Source organism: Carex rostrata, unplaced genomic scaffold (assembly GCF_964058835.1).
Source record: "Carex rostrata unplaced genomic scaffold, lpCarRost1.2 SCAFFOLD_40, whole genome shotgun sequence".
Taxonomy (NCBI): Eukaryota; Viridiplantae; Streptophyta; class Magnoliopsida; order Poales; family Cyperaceae; genus Carex; species Carex rostrata.
In genome coordinates, this window is record NW_027601200.1 from 230,001 (window position 1) to 235,000 (window position 5,000).

A 5,000-nucleotide genomic window follows, 5' to 3' on the forward strand; every position below is an offset into this window, starting at 1 on the left:
TCTTACGGGCGAAACTCCACGCGGAGTCGCCCTGCCCGAACGTGTTTCGCCGGCTTTACGGCTGGGGATTTCAACCCGCTCGGTCTCTGCGGGGCGCCTCCACGCTTAGGCGCCCCGCTCAACCGTGTTTCACCGGCTTTACGGCTGGGGATTTCAACCCGCTCGGTCACTGCAGGGCGCCTCCACGCTTAGGCGCCCCGCTCAACCGTGTTTCGCCGGCTTTACGGCTGGGGATTTCAACCCGCACGGCTACCCGCATCGGTCTTACGGGCGCCTCCACGCTTAGACGCCCTGCCCGAACGTGTTTCGCCGGCTTTACGGCTGGGGATTTCAACCCGCTCGGTCTCTGCGGGGCGCCTCCACGCTTAGGCTCCCCAATGAACCGTGTTTCGCCGGCTTTACGGCTGGGGATTTCAACCCGCGCGGCTACCCGCATCGGTCTTACGGGCGAAACTCCACGCGGAGTCGCCCTGCCCGAACGTGTTTCGCCGGCTTTACGGCTGGGGATTTCAACCCGCTCGGTCTCTGCGGGGCGCCTCCACGCTTAGGCGCCCCGCTCAACCGTGTTTCACCGGCTTTACGGCTGGGGATTTCAACCCGCGCGGCTACCCGCATCGGTCTTACGGGCGAAACTCCACGCGGAGTCGCACTGCCCGAACTTGTTTCGCCGGCTTTACGGCTGGGGATTTCAACCCGCTCGGTCTCTGCGGGCGCCTCCACGCTTAGGCGCCCCAATGAACCGTGTTTCGCCGGCTTTACGGCTGGGGATTTCAACCCGCTCGGTCTCTGCGGGGCGCCTCCACGCTTAGGCGCCCCAATGAACCGTGTTTCGCCGGCTTTACGGCTGGGGATTTCAACCCGCTCGGTCTCTGCGGGGCGCCTCCACGCTTAGGCGCCCCAATGAACCGTGTTTCACCGGCTTTACGGCTGGGGATTTCAACCCGCGCGGCTACCCGCATCGGCCTTACGGGCGAAACTCCACGCGGAGTCACCCTGCCCGACCGCTTTTCGCCGGCTTTACAGCTGGGGATTTCAACCCGCATCGGTCTTACGGGCGCCTCCACGCTTAGACGCCCTGCCCCACCGTGTTTCGCCGGCTCTACGGCTGGGGATTTCAACCCGCGTGGTCCGTGTTTTTCGGTAACATATTCGTGTTCCTTGCCCCCGACGGGCCGTGTTTTTCGGTAACAAAATCGTGTCTTTTGTCCCCGCTGCACCGTGTTTTTTGCCCCGCTCAACCGTGTTTTTTGCCCCCGCTCAACCGTGCTTACTGCCCCCGCTCAACCGTGTTTTTTCGGTAACATAATCGTGTCTTCGGGTAACATAATCTTGTTTTTCGGGCCATTTTACACCGACAGAGGCACCCACAGGGGCCATGTACACCCCGCTTGGCATGTACATGAGGGGCTGCCTCTTCCAAAAATCCTTCCCCCCTATAGGGGAATATGCATTTTGGGTCTCCAGCCACGCCCAGGGTTACCACCCCCTGGAAATCCCCCAGGTTTACCCCCCATTTTATGTGGATGCATAGATTCAGACCGCCCTGCTCCACCGCTTTTCGCCATTTTTGCCCAACGTTAGCCGCTTCGGCGTGCCGCTGGACTGTTTTCGGGCCTTTTTCACCGACGCTTGGCCGTATCCGCTTAGTTTTCCCCAACGCTTGGCCGCATCCGCTTAGTTTTCCCCCGCTGGACTGTTTTCGGGTCACTTTTGCCCAACGTTAGCGGCTTCCGCTTGCCGCTGGACTGTTTTCGGGCCCTTTTTCACCGACCCTTGGCCGTATCCGCTTAGTTTTCCCCAACGCGTGGCCGCATCCGCTTAGTTTTCCCCCGCTGAACTGTTTTCGGGTCACTTTTGCCCAACGTTAGCCGCTTCCGCTTGCCGCTGGGCTGTTTTCGGGCCATTTTTCCCCAACACTTGGCCGTATCCGCTTAGTTTTCCCCAACGCGTGGCCGCATCCGCTTAGTTTTCCCCCGCTGAACTGTTTTCGGGTCAGTTTTGCCCAACGTTAGCCGCTACCGCTTGCCGCTGGACTGTTTTCGGGCCAATTTCCACCGACTCTTGGCCGTATCCGCTTAGTTTTCCCCAACGCGTGGCCGCATCCGCTTAGTTTTCCCCCGCTGAACTGTTTTCGGGTCACTTTTGCCCAACGTTAGCCGCTTCCGCTTGCCGCTGGACTGTTTTCGGGCAAATTTCCACCGACTCTTGGCCGTATCCGCTTAGTTTTCCCCAACGCGTGGCCGCATCCGCTTAGTTTTCCCCCGCTGAACTGTTTTCGGGTCAGTTTTGCCCAACGTTAGCCGCTTCCGCCTGCCGCTGGACTGTTTTCGGGCCAATTTCCACCGACTCTTGGCCGTATCCGCTTAGTTTTCCCCAACGCGTGGCCGCATCCGCTTAGTTTTCCCCCGCTGAACTGTTTTCGGGTCACTTTTGCCCAACGTTAGCCGCTTCCGCTTGCCGCTGGACTGTTTTCGGGCCAATTTCCACCGACTCTTGGCCGTATCCGCTTAGTTTTCCCCAACGCGTGGCCGCATCCGCTTAGTTTTCCCCCGCTGACCTGTTTTCGGGTCAGTTTTGCCCAACGTTAGCCGCTTCCGCTTGCCGCTGGACTGTTTTCGGGCCAATTTCCACCGACTCTTGGCCGTATCCGCTTAGTTTTCCCCAACGCGTGGCCGCATCCGCTTAGTTTTCCCCCGCTGAACTGTTTTCGGGTCACTTTTGCCCAACGTTAGCCGCTTCCGCTTGCCGCTGGGCTGTTTTCGGGCCAATTTCCACCGACACTTGGCCGCATCCGCTTAGTTTTCCCCAACGCGTGGCCGCATCCGCTTAGTTTTCCCCCGCTTAACTGTTTTCGGGTCACTTTTCCCCAACGTTAGCCGCTTCCGCTTGCCGCTGGGCTGTTTTCGGGCCATTTTTCCCCAACACTTGGCCGTATCCGCTTAGTTTTCCCCAACGCGTGGCCGCATCCGCTTAGTTTTCCCCCGCTGAACTGTTTTCGGGTCACTTTTGCCCAACGTTAGCCGCTTCCGCTTGCCGCTGGACTGTTTTCGGGCCAATTTCCACCGACTCTGGGCCGGATCCGCTTAGTTTTCCCCAACGCTTGGCTGCATCCGCTTAATTTTCCCCAGCTGAACTGTTTTCGGGTCACTTTGTCCCAACGTTAGCCGTTTCCGCTTGCCGCTGGACTGTTTTCGGGCCATTTTCCACCGACTCTTGGCCGTATCCGCTTGGTTTTGCCCAACGCTTGGCTGCTTCCGCTTAATTTCCCCCAGCTGAACTGTTTTCGGGTCACTTTTGCCCAACGTTAGCCGTTTCCGCTTGCCGCTGGACTGTTTTCGGGCCATTTTTCACCGTCACTTGGCCGTATCCGCTTAGTTTTCGCCAACAATTGGCTGCATCCGCTTAATTTTCCAAGCTATACTGCTTTCGGGTCAGTTTTGCCCAACGTTAGCCGCTTCCGCTTGCCGCTGGGCTGTTTTCGGGCCATTTTCCACCCACGCTGGCACCGACGGGGCCATGTACACCCACGCGCGTGTACATGAGGGGGCACCCATTTTTGAAAACCTTGCCCCCCTATAGGGGAATATGCATTTTGAGGCTCTAGCCACGCCCAGGGTTACCACCCCCTGAAAATCCCCCAAGTCAAAATCACCCATGTAAAATATTCAAAAAAATCTCAAAAAATCACAAAAAATTTATAAAATCAAATAAATTCAAAAAAAAAAAAAAAAATTTCAAAAATTCAAAAAAAATTCAAAAAATTCAAAAAAATTCAAAAAAATTCAAAAATTTCAAAAATTCAAAAAAAGTCCAAAAACCCAAAAAAACTTCAAAAATTTCAAAAATTCAAAAAAATTTCAAAAAAAATTTCAAAAATTTGCCCCGCTGAACTGTTTTCGGGTCACTTTTGCCCAACGTTAGCCGCTTCCGCTTGCCGCTGGACTGTTTTCGGGCCAATTTCCACCGACTCTTGGCCGTATCCGCTTAGTTTTCCCCAACGCGTGGCCGCATCCGCTTAGTTTTCCCCCGCTGAACTGTTTTCGGGTCACTTTTGCCCAACGTTAGCCGCTTCCGCTTGCCGCTGGGCTGTTTTCGGGCCAATTTCCACCGACACTTGGCCGCATCCGCTTAGTTTTCCCCAACGCGTGCCCGCATCCGCTTAGTTTTCCCCCGCTTAACTGTTTTCGGGTCACTTTTCCCCAACGTTAGCCGCTTCCGCATGCCGCTGGGCTGTTTTCGGGCCATTTTTCCCCAACACTTGGCCGTATCCGCTTAGTTTTCCCCAACGCGTGGCCGCATCCGCTTAGTTTTCCCCCGCTGAACTGTTTTCGGGTCACTTTTGCCCAACGTTAGCCGCTTCCGCTTGCCGCTGGACTGTTTTCGGGCCAATTTCCACCGACTCTGGGCCGGATCCGCTTAGTTTTCCCCAACGCTTGGCTGCATCCGCTTAATTTTCCCCAGCTGAACTGTTTTCGGGTCACTTTGTCCCAACGTTAGCTGTTTCCGCTTGCCGCTGGACTGTTTTCGGGCCATTTTCCACCGACTCTTGGCCGTATCCGCTTGGTTTTGCCCAACGCTTGGCTGCTTCCGCTTAATTTCCCCCAGCTGAACTGTTTTCGGGTCACTTTTGACCAACGTTAGCCGTTTCCGCTTGCCGCTGGACTGTTTTCGGGCCATTTTTCACCGTCACTTGGCCGTATCCGCTTAGTTTTCGCCAACAATTGGCTGCATCCGCTTAATTTTCCAAGCTATACTGCTTTCGGGTCAGTTTTGCCCAACGTTAGCCGCTTCCGCTTGCCGCTGGGCTGTTTTCGGGCCATTTTCCACCCACGCTGGCACCGACGGGGCCATGTACACCCACGCGCGTGTACATGAGGGGGCACCCATTTTTGAAAACCTTGCCCCCCTATAGGGGAATATGCATTTTGAGGCTCTAGCCACGCCCAGGGTTACCACCCCCTGAAAATCCCCCAAGTCGAAATCACCCATGTAAAATATTC